At 36.0% G+C, this 23,865-nt stretch overlaps 1 protein-coding gene and 1 long non-coding RNA gene across 7 annotated transcripts in view; one reads left to right on the top strand and one right to left on the bottom strand.

Moving 5' to 3' along the window:
- Positions 1 to 23,865, top strand: part of TENM4 (teneurin transmembrane protein 4) — a 1,678,763-nt gene that overhangs the window by 618,201 nt on the left and 1,036,697 nt on the right. The window lies entirely within an intron of this gene.
- LOC136789641 (uncharacterized) lies at positions 4,341 to 22,631 on the bottom strand. The gene is made up of 3 exons (XR_010828449.1): positions 21,815 to 22,631; positions 21,258 to 21,409; positions 4,341 to 9,050 (listed from the first exon to the last, which is right to left on the bottom strand). It is a non-coding gene; the product is annotated as an uncharacterized lncRNA (long non-coding RNA).

The following is a 23,865-nucleotide window of genomic DNA, read 5'->3' on the forward strand; positions in this document are numbered from 1 at the left end:
TTTTCAAATACAATAGTACTGATTTTAGTAAAATTTGTATTTATTTTGGTAAGCCACTGTTCATATGAATAGCATCACTCACCCTCTAAAACAGTTGTACAAGTGGGTCTCGTCCACAAATAATTAAAGAAAGGATTAAAACCAAAAAACAACAAAAAAGAAAGAAAACCAAAACAAAACACCTCATAGTTCATACATAAAACTATGTATTTAATCAAAGTAATACACAGATTCATTTCTGTAGCCATGGGGCTGGAAAACACCTTGATTGGTTTCAATTTCCTATTAATAATATCAGAGAAATTTTCAAAGGTAATTGCTAGACTAATATTTATTACTTTGGGTGTGACAGCATGTATAAGATATTAAAGTAAATAAATTCACAGTAATTTTATAAATTAAATTGATATTTGTCACTTGATTAAAAGAAGAAAAAAAAAAAAAAAAGGTGTAGACAGCTAAAACCTGTAAAACTGTTAGGATTTATTCAAGACTCACATTTTGTTTTGGTTATCTGTGCTGATTACCAAAAATAAACACATTTGATTAAAGTTGGATTTTCTATATTTTCTACTTCTAGACTAAGTCTCTTAGATAAGAAATAATAAATACAGAAATCATCAACAATGTTATATTAAAATTTGTCAAATACTTTTCGTTTCAAAAGTACAACTTGTGTTTTGACCGAGATAGATAGTTCAAGGTACTCCAGAAATCTGTAGTACTAATGGACCCTGCACTGGGATAAAGTATACACCGCATCCTTGCATCACATGCTTTACATAACTCTTTCGGTGATGGCAAAAGGTGAATGTTTCCGTGGTCTAAATCAGAGATGCAAACTGTTCAGAGCAATTTAGCACAAATGTAGCACTTTGGGTTTAGAAGGTCCTCAAGGCATTCTCCGAGCCACAAGCCTTTGGAAATAGTCATTGTACTCTGGCCATCTGCTAATGGCTTTTTTGGAGACTGATTTCTGGTAATTTGGGCTTGAATCTTTATGACATTTTTTTTTCTATGCTTATGTATTTTAAAGTAAAATAAATAAATAAATAAATAATCCCCCGTTTAAGCTGAATTGTCAAGATTCATCCTACCTAACTGCAGATATCTCCAGTGCAAATATCTACATCAGGGCCAGTAATCCACATTTTATTCTTCATGGAGAGAAACTGGCACTTTCAGGCTGTGATTCAGTGCACCCTAAGGTGGGCATCTAAAATCCACTATATCTTAAAGTAGTGGTAACTGCCAAAGCTGAGCAATAAATCCACAGAAATGCCCTAGCAGAATACTTACTGTAAAAGGTTTTTCACATGACCTTTTGATCCCTGATGTGAAACCACTGAGATCCAATCAGAAATCTAAATATAATAATTCATTTCTTGCACACATTCCTTCAGGGCTCTTTAAAGGAAAGGAAAAGGCAAAATTGCTATCAGGAAACTTTATTTGATTCAGTTGCCAGATCATTAAGAAGCACACATTTATTTTTTTTTTCTGAAATAATTTGAATTTCAACATTTAAAATAACACAAGAAATGCCCTGGTGGGAGGAACCATCTAACCCTATGTTTGGTCTCCAGGAAAGGCAATAAAAGCAGTTGACTATGGAAGGCATCAAAAAGTGATCACTGTGTGCATTCCACTCCCCTTTTATTATCCCAGCATCCAGAAATCTCTCTCTTTCTCTCTCTCTCCCCCCTCTTATTTATTTATTTATTTATTTATTTATTTATTTATTTATTTATTTATTTATTTCCTTTAAGGTTATATCCTTGTGCTTCCACTTTCTTTTTATGAATCTACTATTATTGAATTTGCTTAATCTTTTTTTTTTTTTTGTCAGACTTCCTTGCCATCAAGTTTTAGAAATTTACATATTATTTTGTAAAAAGGAGATTTCACTTCTCTCTTTTGAACTTATCTCCTACTTACTAGTTTCAACAAATATCCCCATCTTTCTCGTAGAAAGAAATGACCCCATCGTTGACCCATCATGACCCCAGAAACAAATGTCTCCATCTTTCTTTGTGGGAAAAAAATAAATAAATAAATAAAATAAAATAACACCAATGTCATTAAAAAAAAAAAGGCCTACATTGCGCCCTTATCTACTCCCTTTTCAGTTTTTAAACTGCCTGAAGTCTCCCTGTCTTCCCAGGGCTGCTGTTCCACCTGTCCCATCTACTTGATCATTTTAATTAAGCTCCTTTGAGTCTTCTCTCTATATGAAAATACTAAAACAAGGAAAATAGCACACCATTTATTGAATTTCCTGGACACTCTGCACCTAAAGGTGTTTAGCATTTGGAAAGATAGAGCTTTAGTACTATAATTCATCTGAGTGAAAACCTGAATAAGGAATAGATTTTATTTATATCTCATGTCTTAAAGGTAAGGTTTACCCTGGTGGGGTTAAATGGGTCTTAAATGAGTCTTTGCAGAGGTTTAAATCCCATGAAAAGAAAACAATGAATCAGAAACTACAGGAGTTTGATGTGTGGGGTTTTAATAGGAAATATAAACTTCCCAAGAGTGTAAAGAACATGAAGATTAATTGATCTAGTGATGGCCTCAGTTTCCTTCAAGGGTTTTTTAACTAATTGTATATTACTTGGACCTTCATTCAGAAAAAGAAATTGGAAGTCAAATCATGGTACTTGAAAAAAAAAAAACATAAAAAAAAAAACCTGTTAGTAATTACAGTTGCAGCAGTAATGACTTGCTAATGTTTTCAGTCTAGCATGACACTTCCTCATTAGATTTTTTCTTTTTTTTTCACTAGATAACTTGTTTTAGCTTTTCTTTATTTTCAGGGAGATATATACAATTTATATTCCAAATATAATATGTGGAAGTTTACACAGAGTGACACACATGCATACAAACACTCACACAAATTGCACTGTTTGACATGGTACGGTCAGGTAAAACCAAATGCTTATAGTTGTGTATCAGTTTTACCCTTGCTAAAGCTTGCAGCCATATGCAAATTCTGATAGAGAAAGCCAAGACTATGGTGCAATGTGATGGCCCATGAAACCCATTGGCCCATTAACCTCAGAATGAAATCTTCATGAATGTTTTCTAACTTTTTTTTTTTCTTCTAAAGCAATAGTCATGCATGTGAAATAGTCCTTTCTGACTGCTTCAAGAGATTTTTTAAACTTCCTCCTTTATTCATCTTCCACAGCCTCCATTACTTGCAGTTATGGAAAACCTTCACATAATGACCTCTTAATTCAGTGCACAAGGCAGTGCAAATCCTTCCTGGAAACAACAGTAACACTGACTGACAGATATGTGTCTATCTTCTGCGTCATGGAACAGCACCTGTAGGTTCTCTCTTCAGTGAACATGTATGTGCTAAAACAAAAGGCTAGAACTATGTAAGCCACAGTAAGAGTGGAAACATCTTACAATGTGTTAAACCCTTCTGAGAAAATTTGTGTAACATTAAAAGCAATATTTAACAATGCACCTAAAAATAAACATTAAAAAAAAAAAATCCGCAAACAAACTGAAAAACCCCACAACACAACAAAAAGAAAACAGAAAAAAAAAAAAAAAAAAAGACTCCTTTGTGGCTAGTAGATTTCCATGTTATTAATGTAAACCCAGAGAAGATTCCAAAGGGCAGGCAATGCCAATTACAACTCTGCTTCCTCCAGTTTCTTACAAAAGAAGTTCCCTAAGCTAATGTGCTGTCTTAAAAGTCAAATCTAGGGACTATTTGTTGCACATTTCTAGTATAGTCAATGAGGATAAAAATGTACCTAAAACCAGTATTTTATTGCAGTGCAAAAATCCTACAGTGCACTAAGCCAGTCTGTATTGTGTGATTTGTGCTGTCACTTGTTTGTTCTTTTTCCTTTAATAATATAACTTAACATTTCATAATGTGCCTTATAGGCATGATACATTATGCCTTTTGAAGGCGATCCTTCAGCAAATCTTTAGTCATATTTGATCTTTGATTTTTTTTTGTTTCCTCCTTAATAATTCTACGATTTTTGAAATGCTTTAGCTGAGGAATCGTGAATCAGTCCATGAAAAGTTATCAGTCTCGTTATTAATATCTCTTTATATATTTTTAGTTTATATATTTTATTTTTATATTATTTTTAATGTCTATATATTTGTAGTCAGGGTTGTGTGGTACTCAAACATAACTAAATAGTGGAGAGAAATTATCAAATAACTGATATGGAGAACAGAAAAAGATATTCTAGCTCACAGATAATCAATTTTTGTTTGTTTGTTTGCTGTCATTTATTGCTATAAATGTGTGGAAAATCAAGAAAGACCATATATATTTGAATATGTTTATCGTAGAATCATAGAATGGTTTGGGTTGGAAGGGACCTTAAAGATCACCTAGTTCCAACCCCCTTGCCACAGGAACAGATACCTTCTACTAGATCAGGTTGCTCAAAGTCCCATCCAACCTGAACTTGAACAATTCCTGGGCTGGATCATCCACAGCCTCACTGGGCAACCCCTGCTAATTACCATGGGCAATTAATATACCAACTGGTATTTAACCAACCTCGCAGTAAAGAATTTTTTCCTTATATTTAACCCAAACCTGCTCCTTCTTAGTTCAAAACCATTGCTCTTTCTTGTAAATAGCATGGGTCTTTGACATATCTGAAGGCCCATAATTATTAAAATAAGCAGAGACATCACCTATATGAACTGGTCTGTTTTCTTTGGAAAGAAACAAAAGGGAAAACTGAGAATGAAATCAGCAAAAAACAAAAACAAACAAACAAACAAAAAAGTATTTGAATGAGCACTACCAAAACTCATGAAGGGAGCCTGATTTCCTACTGATTGGCGACCCATTTTTAAATGGTTTTGTCAGCAAGAAGTGAACTCTGAAACATCTCCTGAATGTGGCATATTTGCAAGAGCTTGTGCTGCTGTGGGTGCTCTGGAGTCTAATACTCTCAGGCTGCTGCCTTGGCTTCAGTTTTTCTGCCTTCAGGTCTTTTACTTCTCCTATAGCTCCTGCTGATCTCTGACTTGTATCCATTTAGTCAGCTTCATTTGAAAGTGCTTGAAATGTATCAAACAGGCTTGAAATGTATCAAAGCTAAATGAACATTTGAACAGGTAAAAATCCTGATTATGTGGACTATTCTCCCATAAGATGACTAGCCGAAAATGGTTCCATCAGCTGCCATTGTCTTATATGATTCTTTGTAGAAAGCTAATATAAGTATATATACATATATATATATATCACAGTTGACTTTTGACTAACCTAGCTTTGTGCTTTATGACTTGTCACTTGCATTGTATTTTCAGCTTGCAACAAAACCATTCTATTAAATATTTTATATGAAACATAGCAATTAATATTTATAAAACATTTTTCCAAAGGTACTAAATTAAGTACTTTTGTTATTAAGGGAAAAAATAAGATAAAAGAACAAACTAAAAGAACATGGAATCATATCTGGGAATAATAAGCATCTTTCTGGAGTTGATCAAGTTAAGGATCTGTCTATTTGTGTGCCCCTGTACAAAACTTAGTGCAGTGATTCTTCAAGACTAAACCTGAGTTTTAAGCAATGCCACATTTTGGAGATAAAAATAGCTACAATAAATACAATAGATTGTGTGTGAGCTCATCTGTAATGTTTGAATGAATAGTGACAAGATGCATCCCTGACATTCATCTCCTTTGTATGATCATAGACAGTATGTTAACATTCAAGCCCCTCTTGTCTCATTCATTTTATTCTGCTCAGCTGAGTCAATGTTAAAATATTGAGCTGAACTGTGAAGCTCTTTTGGTATAGGGAGCTGTCACCCTATTTCAAGAGAATGGTATGATCACACTTAGACCATAATACTTCCATTGAATCTCTGTCTTGGGATAGCGGGTTTGAAACTATTCTTTTTTCAACATGGTGGGTGAGTAGAGTGCAAGTACCTTGATTTTCAAAAGCATAACTAGGGAATGCTTGCATAAGATAGAGTGATTTTGTTTGTTTGTTTGATATGGACTAAGTTTATTTGAAAGAGTTTTTATATTTTAAAGAGATTTAGAGGCAAATTTTGTCAGCCAGTTTGAGTAAGCTGGAATGGCAAATGTAACGCAAAAGATGATATGGAGGTGATTATCTGATTATCTCTCTCTGAACAGCAATCTAAAGAGAATACATAAAGTACAGAGGTGGACTTTTTCATATCATGCTAATGATAAGGCAAAAATATTGGAACTAAACATCTATGGTATAACTTCACCAGACACACCCTTTAATAGTATGCAACTATCTGAAAAACATAAACAAGGAACAACTTGTACACACCATACATGTGGGCGAGAGCAGGAGTGGTACAGCCCCTGAAGCCTGGTCAATACTCAGGAAGGGTAATGACTTACTTGGTCATATGTTTTTTTTTTTCTTTTCTTTTCTTATTCTTTCCAGTTTTATATTCTGTCCAATATTGCTAAAGTTATTGTATTAATTTCTCAGAGTAATGGAGGTTCTATTTTTGAGTCATTTGATTCAGTGGTATTTTGTTGTGGTGAGTACTTTTCTTCGTGAACTGTGTTGTACAAAATATCTACTTCTTTTCAGATGATGGGATAATGGGGAAAATAAACAAAAACAAAAAAACACTTTGTATTTCTCTTCAGTGTTATATGGAGTAAATAACAACACTCATTTGACTTTCATGACATCTCTGATTTAATGAATACCTGTGACATCAACTCTTGCTTAACTCTGAAATTAAACAGTCCTGATCTTTCATCTCTCACCACATGGCAGTCATTTCATGCCTTTAACAATTTTTGTTGCCCTACTACAGACCTTTTCTACTTCTATTATCTTTTCTTTAAGATGATATGACCAGAATTGAACACAAGATTTAAGGAGGGACATGCTATCAATTTATGTAATGTTAATGCATAATAATTGTTCATGAATCTGGGACATTGTTGAACTTACTGCATATACTTACTCCAAAATCCTGGACAGTTCACTGAATTCAGGGGACAGGGGAGGGCTACTACTCTGCTAAGAATTCAAAGGAACAGAATTAAAAGACTAAGGAATTTATTTATTTATTCATTTATTTATTGAGGTACTGTACATGATGCACCTCAGGAAGATGGAGAGGCAAGAGAACTTGCATTAAGTTCTCTTTCTCTTACTCAGAGCTGGTATTGCCAGTGAGTTGCCAGTGAGTTAGTGAACTCCATAAATGAGTGCAGTTCCTAAATATTGCTCTAATTTTTAGGTTTCATAAAATGAATACCACAAAGATTAGGCTTCCTGTCTCCTACCATATCAGTTTTTCATCTGAAGTTTTCTTCCAGAACGTGAAATATTTCAACCAAAATAAAATACTAGTTTTTCAAAATGATATTGCAGGGTCTCATGAAAGATACAATTTGTCTATCCTGTGCTCCACCTTTTTCTGTCTTTTCTTTTGACTGGCTTCTGTTCCAGTGACACATGATATTCTTACAATTTCATAAGGAATTTCAGTGCACACACAGATTGTAGTCCAGTCTAGAACCCAAATGAAAACACTGAGACAATTAAAGTTTTGTGATTCAGATGTTTTCATTTATAATTATATAAATATTTAGAAAGATTCCATGTCACTTAAAGTACACTCTTGACCAAAAACATAATTTGTAGACAAATGTTGTATGTTTGTTCTCTTGACAATTTTCTGTCTTATGATCCAGAATCACTATATATTAAATACATACTGGAATACTCACTCAACATAGATTTTGGCATCCAAACTAGTATTCTGTGTGTAGGAGGCTGCTGTCTTTTCTTTCTTTTCAGCTGGGAAAGGACATTTTTCCACGCATTTCCTAATTCAGCTGCTCTGAGTTCCCTCGGTTGCCTGGGGAAGCCTCTTTAGACACTCTTTAAGTGGTGCATACCCACACAAACACACCATGTAGTGTTACTATTCTTTATGGCAGCTTCCAGGGTCAAAGAGAAACAAGACAAATATGATTTTATAATGTTTCTGTACCTGTATTCTTTAACATCTAGATGTTATCAAACCAGTAAGTTGATCCTTTGACAGTAGAAGACAAACTATTTCACAAAGACTGGAAAACCAAGACACCATGTGTCCAGCAAGCCACATAACAGGGAAGACACAGACAGCTGTGATGACCTTGTGACACCTTGATAGAAAATTGAATTCTGCCTGACCAAGATCAATGAGAACTTTACCAAAATAAGTGTGTTCTTGTGGCAGATATTTGGGTCCTAATTCTACTTATTCCTGCACTGAAATGGAGGTTGAAATTTGTCTTGCATCCTTATTTAGGCCAGCTGTTAATGAAGATGTCATGATAAAAAGAAACAACACAAGAACTCAAAAATAATTTCTGCATAATTAAGAACCTGCGTACTCACTAAATTACAGGGGAAGTATCATTGCTAGGCAACAATTGTTCATGAAAGATCAACTTCTGCTTAAGATAGTTAGAAGCATAATAAACAGAGAGCAGTTTCAGGTGTATCTTTAAATTCAAAGTAATACAAAGCAGAGGAGTTTTGTGGCCTTCTATTAGCAAGAAGACAAAATTTGGTCCTATGGTGAAAATTAAGGCTTTCTGTTACATAGCATTATACCTTCTGTTTTTACTGTCTTATTAATCAGAAGTTTATCTGTATGCCCTTCTTCAACCCTCCTCAAGCACCTGTTAGAGCAGTGATATTTAAGAGTTCACTATTGTACAAAAAAACTCCATTTTATCAAACTGCTTTACTGGTGTTGACTGATGTCTTCTGTATTTGTATTTGGTGTGAATACATAGTTATGTTTTTGGTATGAATACAATTGTTTGCTTTTATTATTAAAAAAAAAGAAAAATAAAAGAAAAATAAAAGAAAAAAAAAAAAGACCTCCTCTAGGACCTTTCTGAGGGAGGGATTCAGTCTAGTGATGAGAATCACTCTTGCTTTGGTGCTGTGGTAGCTATGGTTTAGGTAATGCTTCTTCTGTCAAGCTTCCAGACCTCTGTGATAAAGTTTCTTGGACAATCTATTCTTTGTGAGAAAAAAAAAAAAAAAAAAAAAAAAAGCAAAGTTCAGATAAAGCAGATAGAAAGATAGAAGCACACTTAGGAAGTGTGGGTGTAAATGGTCCTTTGAAGATATGGGGTCCTTAAAGTAGGTTTTCTCTCTCATATGAGATGAATTATTCTCTTTTCATCCATCTGGGTTCATCCTGCCATACAGAAAGACTTTCACAAGAAGAATCAGATAAGCTACTGGTCAGGTCTTAAATACGCTATTTTACATCTGTTTATTACAATCTGATGGAGACTGTTGAGTTTCAGACACACTGCACACTGCATGCCAAAAAGCTATTCATTAACACATCACTTCAAGATGCCTACTGTTTCAGCAGCTCATATAGCTTGGTGGTAAAATCTTCTGCTTATGCGTGGTATCAGGTTTTAAAACCTGATTTGTTGCATCGTGTTGTGAAGCGCAAAACTAGATCATTTTATTTATTTATTTATTTATTTATTGTAGTTGTTTGTTGTTGCTGTTTTATATATATATATATATAAATTCTCAGTATCACAAATGAAATAATGCTTTGTCAGAATTCAAAAATCAACATGAAAACCTTGAAACAAATGTAAAGTGATAACACTACAAAGAATAATAAACTTTTTTTTTTTTACTGTCTTTTCTTAGAAGCAGGTGTACAAAGAGAAAAAGAAAAGTATATTTACAGAAATTTGATCTTTCTAACAGATTACCTCTCTGCAATTCAATCAGTTGATCCATCAAAACATGTATATAAATTTCATGAAACTACAGAAGTTTTTCTTTAGTCAAGTGTCTTGGATTGTCAAATCAGACCCAGTCTCTGGCAGGAGCTACATAAGCCACAGGTGCTCATTTTCTACCTAAGGGATTCATTGTTGTTGTTTGTTTGATTGCTTATTTGTTGTTGTTGTTGTTTCGTTTCTTCCTAAACTCAATATTTAATACCTGTATTTTTTTTTTTCCCAAACAGTTGTTGTAGCTCAGCTTTAAAAATATTAATGTCTTGAGGTAGAATCATCTCCTGACCACAAAACAAAAGAGGAAAAAAAAAGAAAAAGAGTAAAAAAGAATCCTTAGAATATGTCCTTGTGCTTAACTTGACTGAACAAATGGGATACATACTACACATGAAACATCTCCAACAGACTGTCAGATCTGTGATAAACTTCCATACGTGACTCTTGTGCAAATTTAGGTAGAAAAATAACACTTTCACATAAATATATACATATTACTGAATTTATCAGAAACTTGTCAGCGACTACTGCAGGTAGCTCATGAATCTTTAATAGTTGTTATAAGTGATGTTAACCAAAAAAATCTGGAACATACATAAAAATTTGGGGATCATAGAATGGCTTGGGTTGGAAGGGACCTTAAAGATCATTCAGTTCCAACCCCCTTGCCATGGGCAGGGATGCCACTCACTAGAGCTGGTTGACCAGGGCCTTGTCCAGCCTGCTCTTGAACACTGTCAGGGATGGGGTATCCACAACTTCTCTGGGCAACCTGGGATATAACAAGATTGGGTCATACCAAGGGATGAATGATCCTCCATCCTGACTTTTGGGACATCAAAACTTTGATCCTGGGATCAAAGAAGTGTCTCTGCTCAAATTCTCTGGTAAAGGCTATTTCTTAGGTCAGCGTACAGGCACTGAAGACTCCATTACAATAGGGACGAATTGTTAAGAAAACAGCCTTGACTACTCTGTCCTTCATGCTTGGGGAATAAGCAACTATGCCAACGCTAGTTGGAACAGCTTCCAAAGGAGGATTTAGAAGTCCTTCCGTGTAAAGCAGTGACTTCCAACTGAAACGAATGCCAGACAATAACCACATTGGATTATTATTATTATATATATATATACATATATATATATATTTGTATTTATTTATAATTTCTTTCTGGGAGCCTTATATCCCTAGATCTTCCTTGTCACCTAACTGCCCCAGGATCAACACCTTCCTCACCTTCCTCATGGACAGTAACCCAAATACCACTAAGAGCTCCTATCTTTTCCTTGGAAACATCAGAACTTCCTCCTAGCTTCCTTCAGGATTCCCCACACAACCATGAAGCTGGGCCCAGATCCATCATAGGTCAGGCAATATCCCAAGTTCCACCTCCAATAGTAGACACCTGCTATTGTGTCTACTATTGCTCTGTGCGCCAAACAAGCCCCCTTCTGCCTTTCCCCTCCACTGCAGTGCTCCTGTACAATATATGCTATAATAGGCCTGAATTATGTTTCTACTTATAAGATTGTACCTTGATATCTTATCCTGTAGTAATTACAAGTAACTGAGCAAGTCAGCATTTGTCCATGTTCTTACTGACCAGTCAATTCAGCAGGAATCATAAGCAACTTGGTCTAACTCATGTTACTGCTTTTTGGTATGAGCTCAAAATCCTGTGCTACATTTTAGTCACTGACAGGTCTTTGGAGGAAACATATAGCTCCTGGACTCTGTATCAGATGTAATCAGAGGTTTACCAAGCACAGAGGAGATTCAAATCCTCCTGAAATCCAGATTTTTCTGGATTTTAATATATGAGTATGCTGTCATTTAAATAAACAAACCACCAAAAAAAAAAAAAAAAAAAAATCTACAAACTTTATATTCTACAGAGTCCCATCATTTTGTTCTCAGATTAGATCAAGAATAATTGTTTGAAATTCTCACATCTTTTGTATAACACATACTTGCAGTTTTCTTAAAAAATGTAATTATTGGTAAGTAAGTATTCAGGTACAGATGCAATGAAGACATTTCAGATTTACAAGCAATGCTTTGCTTTCTTAGAGTCAAATTATTAGGAATGGGTTTTGCTCCCTGATTGGACTAACAAACTTTTATTAATATTTAAGTGTCATATTCAGACATTTAAAATTGAAGTGTCTATACTGAAAAAAAATAATAATCATCATTTACTTTTCAGACATTTACAAGTTTGAGATTTACTCTTTAAGAACATTCATGCTAAAAGAAAAAGAGAAAGAGGAAGGGGAAGGGGAAGGGGAAGAAAAAAAAGAAAAAAGGAAAAGGGAAAAAATGAAAAAGAAAAAAAAGTAGTCTAAATTCTGTGTTCACGGATGGTATATAAGTACTGTTCTGACAGGTACTACTTATACAGACAGTTTGTTTTGAAAACTTTTAAACCATTGGAATAGAAAATGTCCCTATTTCTCATTCTTTAGCTATCATAGAATTTATGTGGTGCTTTTAATGAACAGAGTTTCTGCTTTTTTACTTAATTCTATTAATGTCATACTTTAAAGAGTACACTTTTTTTTTTTTTTTTTGGTATTTACACTCCTCTTTCTTCATTGAATCACCGTATGGCTAAGACAGGTCATTTCATTTTGGTATCATAACTTCTCTTGGGCATTTTTTTTTCTTCTGCTTTTCTTCCTTTTAACCCTTATTTCCATATTTTTTCATCCTTCTCTTCTGTAGCTATCTCATGTAAAATCTCTGGCACTTTTGACTATTTTTCCTTCTTACTGCTCACCTTTTTTGGTTAGCTACTAATCTAGCCATCCTATGGTGACTCAACCACTTCCCTGGGCAGCCTGTTCCAATGCTTCACAACCCTTTCAGTGAAGAAATTTTTCTTAATATCCAACCTAAACTTCTGACACAACTTGAGGCCATTTCTTTTTGTGCTTCTCACTTGGTGCTTGGGAGAAGAGACAAATCCTCACCTCGCTACAGCCTCCTCTAAGGTAATTGTTGAGCACAATAAGGTCTCCCCTGAGCCTCCTTTTCTCTAGTCTAAACAGCCCCAGCTCCCTCGACTGTTCCTCATAAGACTTGCTCTCTAGACCCTTCACCAGCTTTGTTGCCCTTCTTTGGACATGTCCTTCTTGTAGTGAGGGTCCCAAAACTGAACACAGTATTTGAGATTCATCCTCCTCAGAGCCAAGTACAAAGGGACAATCACTTCATTAGTCCTGATGACTTCGCTGCTCCTGATACAAACCAGGATGCTGTTGGCCTTCTTGGCCACCTGAGCACACTGCAGGCTCATATTCAGCTGACTATTGATCAATACCCCCAGATCCCTTTTTCAGTGGGCAACTTTCCAGCCACTCTTCCCCTAGCTTGTCGCACTGCATGGGGTTGTTGTGCCCCAAGTGCAGGATCCGTCACTTAGCCTTGTTGAACTTCATATGGCTGGCCTCAAACCATCAGTCTAGTCTATCCAGATCCCTCTACAGAGTCCTCCTAACCTCGAGAAGTTCAACACTTTCACTGGACTGTATCATCTGCAAACATACTGAGGGTGAATGCTTTCATCTGCCAAAGTATTTCATGACAGTACTGCCTAAAAACTCCAGTCAGGGATCATATATCCTTATCAGAATACACAGCTTTGCATAAAACCTATAATGAAGAACTATTATCTGCTTCAGAGACAACAGAAAAATGCAACAAGAAGTCATAGAAACTGAGAGAAAAGAATGATTGGAAAACAAAACAAAACAAAACAAAGCAAGCAAACAAACAAACAAAAAAAACAGTGGTATGATACTCATTAGCATACCTGCATTTTATAGTCATCCCAGAAAAGGTCACAGATCCAAAACTGCAGTATAAAAATCTAGAAACATCCTCCAAAGATTAGCCTTTCAGTTTCAATGTGTGAGCTGAGCATAATAACTGCTGTTGCCTCATTAAATGCAAAAACACCTATCTACAAGTGATCAAATAAACATCAAGTTAATGCTTTCTGGGAAGGTGCTTTTTCATAGGATGGCACTTAACAAGAGTTCTGGATAACACATGCATTCCATGGTAATCAGCTAGGAGATAATAATAAGGTTTAGTTGCTACTGGTATGAACAAGCTTCATATGATTTCGTCTGCGATGTGTAGGCAAAAGAATGTATTGGTAAACTAAATAAAACAAAGGGGTGGGAAAGCATCTTCCGGACTTACTGTTATATCTAAGAGAATGAGGATATGGCTAAAATTAGAAATGCTGTTGACACCTTTCCCGCAAAATGCCTCCCACCTGTGCAGAACACTCACTATTCACAATTAAATCTCAAGTATACAGCAAAGTGTATGGTTTATCAAAGTGAATGCAGAGAAGTGAATCTTGATTTAACCTATAGAACCTGGATACCTTGATACCTCAACCAAATATGTTAATATAAATGAAATGACAGCATAATTGCAAGAGTTTCAATTATGATAATTAGACAGCATTCATGCTTCATTGATGCCACAATTACACTGCTGTAACTACTGCAGCATCATAGCTTGGATACCACATCATTTGTCTTTCAGCAGTAGGTTGGATCCACAAGTTGGGCTGAATTCCGAACTATTAACTTTAAGTAAATAGAAGTTTGATGAAACAATGTCCCTAATATATGCTCTAGAGGTTTTTAATTTATTGCTACCTCTCCAAATGTAACACATTTTTGGAATTATGTAGAATATTGGATTTTCAGGAGAAACTTTGTCCTTTCGAACTCAAATGAATATTTCAGCATGGTTCAAATGGAACTGAGACTTCCATCCTAAAGGTAGAATGTAGAGATTTGCCTTAAGGAAAACTATTTGGAACAAAAAGCATTTATAATTGTGTTGATATAGTTGCATCTTAATCCATTATCTCTGCTGAGAGGTAGAGATTATTGGACTAGTGTATCACACTATCTCAGTATTTTGCGTTTTCAATCCATGCTAGAACCACAGACTCCTAGAAATATTTTGTCTTGCTCAAAGTTATCTCAGAAATATCTACCAAACTGCTTTGTTCTCCTATGCAGGTATATAACAATGACTCGGTATATTATGACTGGTGTAGTGGCCTCACTCTGATATTAATTATGCCTCAGTAAAGCAGAATTTCAATAGTTACATCTGTTTAATTGTGTTGCAATCAGGACAGGGCAATAAGGGCGATTTCTCCTTTATGTACATGATTGAAACTGGGTCTAACTTCAGTAACTCAATGGAGGAAAGCTGATGTATATGAGAAGAGAAACAATGCTTAAGAGAAAGAAATGATTCTTGTTATTAGTTGAAAACAAAGCCATTTAGAAACTTCTGAAGGTGTTGACACACAGTCATGCACTTAAATGGAAAGCTGTCAAGCGAAAGAACAACCACAAGCTTGGTCTTTACATAAACAGCAATTACTTGAATACAGGATTTTTAAAGCAGTAACCCTCGTTATGTATGTCTTTTTCATAGTTATTTCCCCCCCAAAATAAATAAATAAATAAATAAATAAATAACTTTTTGACAAATATTTTTCTTAACAAACTGTAAAGAAACCAACAACATTTTTAATGAGATTCTATACATGTAATGAGCCAAGAGAATCTTCACCTGACAAGACCTTCCACATTATCTTTTCTTTCTCACTTGTAAAGTGTATTTCTTGTCTGCTGCCTCAGAGCACTAGGATTCTCCTCTGTGTAGATAGTATTTAATCACTTATCACTTATGAAAATGGGGATAGATGAAAGAGAATATATACAATTTGGAGATCATTTGCCATGGTGAAATTCAAACTAAAGCTCATACATGATGTACAATCAGACAACTTTGAATGATGTGAATAATATACTGAAATCCATAGATTTCAACAAATTTGAATGTTTTCTGTAATTTCTTGCAATTTCCTGTGGAATTTTCCCATAGGAAAAAAAAATAAATCTATTTCCTTACTTTTCTTGAAGATAGAAAGAAGATACTGCTGCTAGTTGGCTAGTTGCAGGGTAATCCAAGCATTTGGAATTCCTCTGATCAATCAATAAATAAATAATAATAGAAAAATTGATTATGTATATGAATTTATATATAATTATACATATTAATTTGTTTGCAAGCATATACATGCAGATAAGTACATATGCAAACTTTAGACTATGCATATATATTCATATATACTTCCACATACTTGCAAAAAATTGTATTTTCTATATGACAATCTAAATAAAACTTCTTTATTTGTAGAACTGCAGATTTAATTCCAGTTGAAGGACAGTACTTTTTGTAATGCTTCATTTTGTGCAGATCTGAGCAGTTACAAGTCAGGCAGCAAACGTAATAGACCACTGTCAGACACTTTAGTGTTAAATGATTCCTGACTGCATGCTATGTGATCCATCTAACAATATTTGTGGAGTGTTCTTGGGGGGGGGGGGGGGGGAGGGGAAGGGAGAGTGAGGAGGGGAGGGCATTATTGCTGTTGTTCTTCTCTGCAAACTAATTTAGAGGAAAGAAAAAATCTGAGGTTTGTTATCAAGCTGCTTCTGGACACCAAGGTAAGGAGCACCATTTTCAGCTTGGTTATTTAGAAGATGGGCATCTAACCTAAGTTATGTTTCTAGACTCTGTTCTGAGAAAGAACTTCTCTCTTCTCTCTGAATCTGTCCCCTTTGCCCAGATGGGGTAACTCTTCACTCCCAAGCCAGGTATTTGTAAAGAGCCTTTTATTTATACTGTGCAGAGCTAGCTAACAGCCCAGCAACGTGCCTAGGACCTAGGTGCTCCCTGCAGCTCTAAGCCCTCCACCTCTAAACACGCACATGGATGAAGTATCTGAAAGACAAGAAGGGCTATTACTCACACTGCCAGAATGTTGCTTTTTACAGTTTGGTGCTCAGGCTAGTGTTATGTGCCTTGGAGAGGGCCCTGACATGGGTGTGCAAAGGCTGTCGGATGAGTGTTAAGGAAACAGTTGAGTGCACAGCACAAACATGTCTTAGCCTCATCTATACTACACCTAGGGTGCAAGACTTAAAGTAAACTTTCTGTAGAACCACATCGAGGCTTCTTTTTATGTAGAACTTACTAAAAAAATAATAATAAATAAATCTGGGAATACAGTATCACACAGAGAATATGCAGTCAGGAAGCAAATTAGGGATGTGCTTTGTTTGACAGCATGGATGTACCCACAGATGCTATATTGCAATATATTCTATTGCAATATGAGACAAATCATGTCCTAGTTCCAAGAGCCTGTCCAGCTCTTTTCAGCATAGAGAAAACTCATAGAAGAGTTTTAAAGAAAGTTTCTCTGCAATGGCTAAAGTTCACTGAGCTGAATCCCACCTGGTGTATTCACATGCATAGCAGCTGTTATGAAAATCTCTCTACAGCCAAATTTACCTGTTTGTGCATCTCAGCTGTAATGTGTTCAGCTAGCAGCTGAGGAAGCAGTTCAGACTCCAGACCATTAACCTCCCAGCAGTACAGCCAGGAATGGAGACGCTGCAGAAAGTGCTTACTGCGAAGCTTGGCTTTCTGTTGCAAGTCGCCCCACGACTACTTCTCACATCTGTAACTCACACAAACTGTGTGTCACTCATTTCAGTAGTGATTAGTGATAAATAAAGATATGTGAAGTTTTCTCCTTATCCCCTGTGGTCTGTTGGTTTTGCTCATTTTTTGGAAGCTCCAGTCTGTAGAATCATCAGTTTGGGTTCTGGTCCATTTTGTGATCTACAATACATGTCCCATTAGGGGAGCAACAAGCTGGAGCAAAGTAGCTGTTGGAGAGTCTTATTAGTTCCCATTTAAAATAATGCTTGCTTTGCCCATTGTTAATCAGCAGAAAACCTCACTGTCTCCAAGAGGCTAAAATTTGCTAACAAATTAAATCCTTGAAGTCTTAGATCCAATGGCAAAATAATCCAAACATTTATGGTCATCTTTTCAGGTTTTATTCATTATTTACTGTTTAATGGTTGACTGTCTATGATAGTTTAAAATTTTAAACTAAGGCAGTAATCATATTTTAATTGAATTATTTAAAGTATTTAATTTGTCACATCTAGGAATAATTTTAATTACTTAATAAATTGCTTTGGTGTCATGTTTGAATCTCATTTTAAGTACTATATTTCTTAAAAAATGACTGCATTGATTAATATTAAAATGTAAGTACTCAAATCAAGCAATTATTTAAGCAGTTAATTACTTAATGTGAACTTAGAAATATGAGAAATGAATGTCAGCTAAACAGCATTAGAGATTGACCCTGAATTGACCCTGGCACAGTCAATATTTTATCTCTGGCCAGTGAAAATGTTCCTGGAAATAAATATAAGCTTGAGTGTACAAGGGAATTAAATATCTACTCTAACTACTTATTTATTTCTGTGTTCTCCCACAAAGTTTCTGAGAGAATATATAAGTAACTAGAAATATTTGGGGTCAGTAGAAGAATTCCAGCTTTCCAGGTAGGACTGCTCAGAAAGGCATGAGGAATGTGATTTTTTTTTCTTTTTTATTTTTGCCTATGGAACTTTTTTTTGTTGTTGTTCATATGGAAGAAGTTACATTTGCAGATATTTGCTAATAATTTCTGAATTGCTGCAAGGGAAGATATTCCAAATCACAGAATCACGGAATCACGGAATGGCTGATGCTGGAGTGCAGCTCTGGGTCCCTCTGGTGCCAGCCCTGCTCCAGCAGAGCCACCCTGAGCAGGGGGCTGGGCCATGTCCAGGTGGTGGCTGGAGATCCCCAAGGAGGAGCCCCCAGCCCCTCTCTGGGCAGCCTGTGCCAGGGATTCATTGCCTGCACAGCACAGAAGTGCTTCCTGATGTTTAGACAGAACTTGTGTTCCTGTTTGTGCCTTTTGCTTCTTGTTCTGGCACTGGATACCACTGAACAAAGCCTGGCTCCAGCCTCTTTGCACCTTTCCTTCAGCTATTTATAGGCATTAATAAGATCACCCTGATCCTCCTGTTCTCCAGGCTGAACAGTCCCAGCTCTCTCAGCTTCTCCTTATAGAAGAGGTGCTCCCGTCCCTTGATCATCTTGGTAGCCCTCCCAGAACTGGACCCAGCACTCCAGGTGCACCCTCACCAACCCTCACCAGTAGAAGGAAAGGATTACCTCCATTGACCTGCTAGCAATACTTTTCCTAGAATTTGCAGTACAGGATGACGTTAACCTTCTTAGCCACTAGGGCACATTGCTGGCTCACGTTCAACTTGTGTGCACCAGGAAGAGGGTGCACCAGGAGCCCCAGGTCCTTTCCTGAGAGCTGCTGCCCAGCTGCGTGCTCCCAGCTTGTGCTGGTGCCAGGGGCTGTTCCTCCCCTGGTGCAGGACCCTGCACTTCTCCTCATTGAACTATATGAAATTTTTGACAGCCCATGCCTCCAGCCTGCCAAGATCCCTTTGGACCTCATAGCTTGTAAATATTAATATCTTGTAAAGATAAAAATTGCCATCACCTAATCTGATTTTCTGTGTATGGAGAGCAAAATAGAACAATCCACATACTTCTGTTTTAATGCCCAATACCTTATATTAAGAAGAAATAGCATATGCAGACACGAAAAATCAATATGCCCATCCGAAAGGGTTAAATTCAGAGTAAATAAGGAAAGAACTAGAACTGTATTTTTGAAATCCAACATGCTCAACTTCTAACTCTTGTTAATATGCTAAAGTTCTCCTTACAGAAGTTGAGCAAATTGGATGTACAATGAAAGTGGCCTTAAGCAACTACATAGGGGAAGAAATTGATTGCCTAATTTTAACTAAAAGTCAAACAAATTAGTGCTGAAATCTTTAGGGACACTTAATGATCACATGGGGGTTGGGGTTACTTATTGGTAGCAAAGACGATTTAGTGTATTTTTAAGCTTTTGCTGCTTTTTCATTTTATGCATAACATTTGTTTTATCTCTATTAAGCTTCAGATTTCATGGCATTAATCAGCTGCTGCTTAACTAGTAATTAAGACACAGAGCAGGATAATACAATCTAAAAGGTCAGAGGGCTCTCTGATTCTCCCTTCACTTCATTTTTTTTTTAATGCTGCAAATATCAGTGACTTACTCTGAGGCAAGATGAATGCAGCACAGGTGTGAGCTAGGCTGTGCAGTTGGAAATAGCTGATTAGCTCCCTTCAGATAGGTTTTTCAGCTGTGGTCAACCAATGCTGAATTTCGTAGGGGGAAAAAATAGTAATAAAATAAAATAAAATAAAATAAAATAAAATAAAATAAAATAAAATAAAATAAAATAAAATAAAAAGCTTTGGGATAAACTGGAGGTTCTTGGAGGTTCCCTGTTATATTTTGGACAAGCCGTCTCTTTAAGGCAGCCTTCTTTTATATTGTTCTTTGTCAAGGATGTTCTTCCTATGTCAATTCAATTGCCAGCAGTTCTGCGGATGATACCGACTGGATTCAAGCTGTGGAGTGACCTAGTGGCAATTGGGGCTGCAGGCAACATCAGGGAGATTCAATACCAATAAACATCTGTCTAAATGCTCATGTGGAATTTGGTGATATATGAACATCCAAGCACCTGTGGTACTATGGGTAAAGTTGGGAAAATGTACAGAAGGAAGTGACTAGTTGGTTGCTTTGCAGCCTTAAAGAAATTTAGTGTGAATGGCATCACTGCTTCCAACCTCCTAGCTGCTATGCTTCACCTGGGGTAAAACAAACAGAATAAACATCCCCAACAACAATAAAAATAAATAAATAAGGAACAGCAACAACAAAAACTCTGATGTCTTGAAATTGCCTTTCCAGGTTTGATGATTCTGTTATCTTGGGAAATGTGTTGCCAGTCTAATCTTATGTTTGTCAGATCTTTCCATTGAAGCTTAGCTCTTCCTACCTTCTGATAACATGCTGTTGTTATTTTGACTTTCCTACAACCCTGCCTTTCTGTATAAAAAGAGTTTCTAGATAAATTCATGTCTTCCTGCGTCCTAAACTCTCTGCCAGAGTCTGATATTTACAGACATCTGACAGGGAATTGGCTCATTCTCTGTAAGGCAGGCAGTAAGTGCTGTGTTCCTTATTCCCACATGAAAAAAAGAAGACAGGTCTTTTTGCTTTTGTAATGGACAAGGGCAAAAAAGGAAAAGAAGGAAAAAGGAAAAAAAAAAAAGAGAGAGAGAGAAGAAGAAGAAGAAGAAGAAGAAGAAGAAAAAGAAGAAAACTTATTTTGTCCCTGATTCTAGAACATTTTATGGGTGTTAGTAAATCCTGTAAATATTTTAAGCTTGGGCTTTCTTTGTAGAAGGAATATACATTTGTATGTACATGTATGGATTGGTATATATAACTGGATAAATATATATTTAATTGTATTTTTATTTTATTGTTACAAGCTGTACTAATACATGAGAAAATGTTTGTGACATGGTCAGAAAATTATTATAATATCTGTTAATACTCACAATGTCCCTATCCTTGCATGATGAGGCTGTGGAATAGCAATAAGGTTGTACATGGGGTCATGAGCCTGGAGCTAAAGTAAATCTGGGACCTATAAAGACCCAGACTCTTCTTAAGTAACATCTGGTCCAAGAGAGCAAGGTTGTTGTTTTGCCTGAAGAAAAAGATAAAAGAGCTGGGTTAATGCATCCCACTAGAATTAAGTGACGTCTCTGCAGTTTTCTCCTTTCTTAATTGCAAAAGCTAGGCGGTGAGGGGAAAAATAGTGTTAGCAACACTTGGATGAGGCTTATGTGGCCCACCTGTAAGTCCCTATTTTGATGTACACTCTTGTACGACCTCAGGGAGAAGAGTTATAAGACTCTCATTTTTAGAAACATTATAGGCACTTATCTAGGACTTCACATCCCCTGAGCTTAGAAAAGTTCATGTTAAGAAGTATATGACTAATTTATTCTAGTTTGTTTTATTACCTTTCTCTTTCTGAGTACAATTATTTGGAGCCATATAAATATTTAAGATCACCTATACAGTAAGATACTCCATATAGATTACTTACATTGAGTGATCCTCGAGCCTAAAAGGAGGCTGGAGTGGAATTCAGATCCATGAATCAAAAGAATATGTCAGCAAGTCTCCTCTGAATTTCTGTTTAAGCAGAAGAGGACACCTTATGAAATGATGAAGCCACTCAGCTGTGAGCAGGAGTCCAGTGTTCAGATCCACATTCTTAGGATAATTAGTTAGTTAGTTAGTTAGTTATTAACTTGGAAGTCATTTCATAGGAATAATCATTAGATCGAAGATTGGGACCACTTTCTGCCCTTTCCAGAGTGGATGAATTACCTCCGGGCCAACCAACAAGTTTCCTTTTCCTCTCTTGTCCTTCTGTTTTCCTTCTCCTTTTAGGTAGCTATGCTCAGGGCTGGTGGGCACTAAAGTGGAGCAAGATTCTGCTCACTCTGCTTGATTGGAGTGTGCAAGCAGGCTGTCCTTCCAAAATGTTGTATGTTTGTATCCTTCTGCCTTTTAGACATAGTGAAGCACACTCAGTTCAGCACATACCCTCAGAAGAGTACTTGGTTCTCTAGCTTATCACATGTGTACTGGAAGCCTAGCTACCGAGGTGGCACCCAGAATCACCACACTCTTACTATTTTGGTACTAAAACACCTATGCTGAGGATCAAAAGTGGGAATCCTGACTTTAGCCCGTCACTTCCTTCTACCTTGCAGACACATAGAATTGCTAGAACTATGGTCTCAGACAGCTGAGTTGAGTCTACTACATTTCAAGAAAGTTCCTCTTTTTGTTGTTGTTGTTACTTTTGCTGTTTATTTTATATATATATATATAATATTTTTTTAAGTAAAATTACTAATACTGCACAGGTAAAAAAATGATATGCAATCAAGCAGAAGATGTTTCAAAAAATAGATTTATGCTAAAATCACATCTTTTAAAATAAGCAATTCATTGCTCTAATCAGTTTTTCTTTCAGCTTTTGCACCTCTTGCCATTAAAATAAGCAGGATTATTAAAGTGCATAAGCTTAGTCATTAGTAGATTGCTAAAATGCTGTAGTGATTGACATCTGTCTTCTTCTATATTAGTAGCTTAATCTGATGGTATGGCCAATCAAAACAAAAAGTAGGTTGATTATTTGGTGAGTGTTTAGCTCTAACAGATAATTTAACTTGCTGTATAATCAGAATACTGATATTCTTTCAGAATTCACCCCATACAGGCAAACAATTCTGAAGACTTTGTAATTACTGCCCCATCAGATTTGAAGCCTGTGTGTGAGGCCAAACTCATGGTAAAAAGTTGTCACGATTTTTTTCCTCACCGATAACCGTACTGTGATTTATGTATCTACATAAAACACCTTGGAAGTGGATGTGAAGTACAGTTTTGTTCAGTGAGTTTTCCAGCTGCTCTAATTCCAGGAATAAATAAATAAATAAAAATTAAATAAGTGTTTAATTGAAGTTTAGTTTGCTTTCAGAGTGATTCCTTGGAGCTACCTTATTGTGCTTCTATTTTCAATTCCAACCAAAGTGACCTTACATTTTGTAAACAAGGCCTTTGAAGAAGGCAAGCAGTGTTTCCATGCTATTTCACTGCCAGCTGCACTGCCTTTCATCTTTTTTCTATTATAGAGCTTTTTCAAAGGGAACAACAATGAGATTTTTGTAATTAACAGTACACCTTGACCTGCATCTCATGGTTAAAATATTTAAATTAGCAATGTGTCAAATGGAAGTGAACAATGCTGCACTAAATCAGAAGCAGCAGAAAACCTTTTCACAAAGACTGCATGATAAAAATGCTTGAGCACTGAGTGCTCCTTAAATCAGAATATACATAACACTCTTTAAAAGCCTTTAAAAAGCAAATGAAACTTAATTTAGTAGTAGCAGTAAAAGCTCTTTCCATTAATGTTCCATTTCATCTAACACTTGCAAATGCCTAGGAAGCATTGGCTGATTAAACTTTAGAAAATTATCAGTATGCTGCTGCACTGATATGAGTTGAGGAGATGGGCATAGGACAACATGCAGGCTGACTATGGTAGCACACACTGTTATCACTTGTTAATTAAATCAC

The sequence above is a fragment of the Anser cygnoides genome, chromosome 1, assembly GCF_040182565.1.
Source record: "Anser cygnoides isolate HZ-2024a breed goose chromosome 1, Taihu_goose_T2T_genome, whole genome shotgun sequence".
Classification (NCBI taxonomy): Eukaryota; Metazoa; Chordata; class Aves; order Anseriformes; family Anatidae; genus Anser; species Anser cygnoides.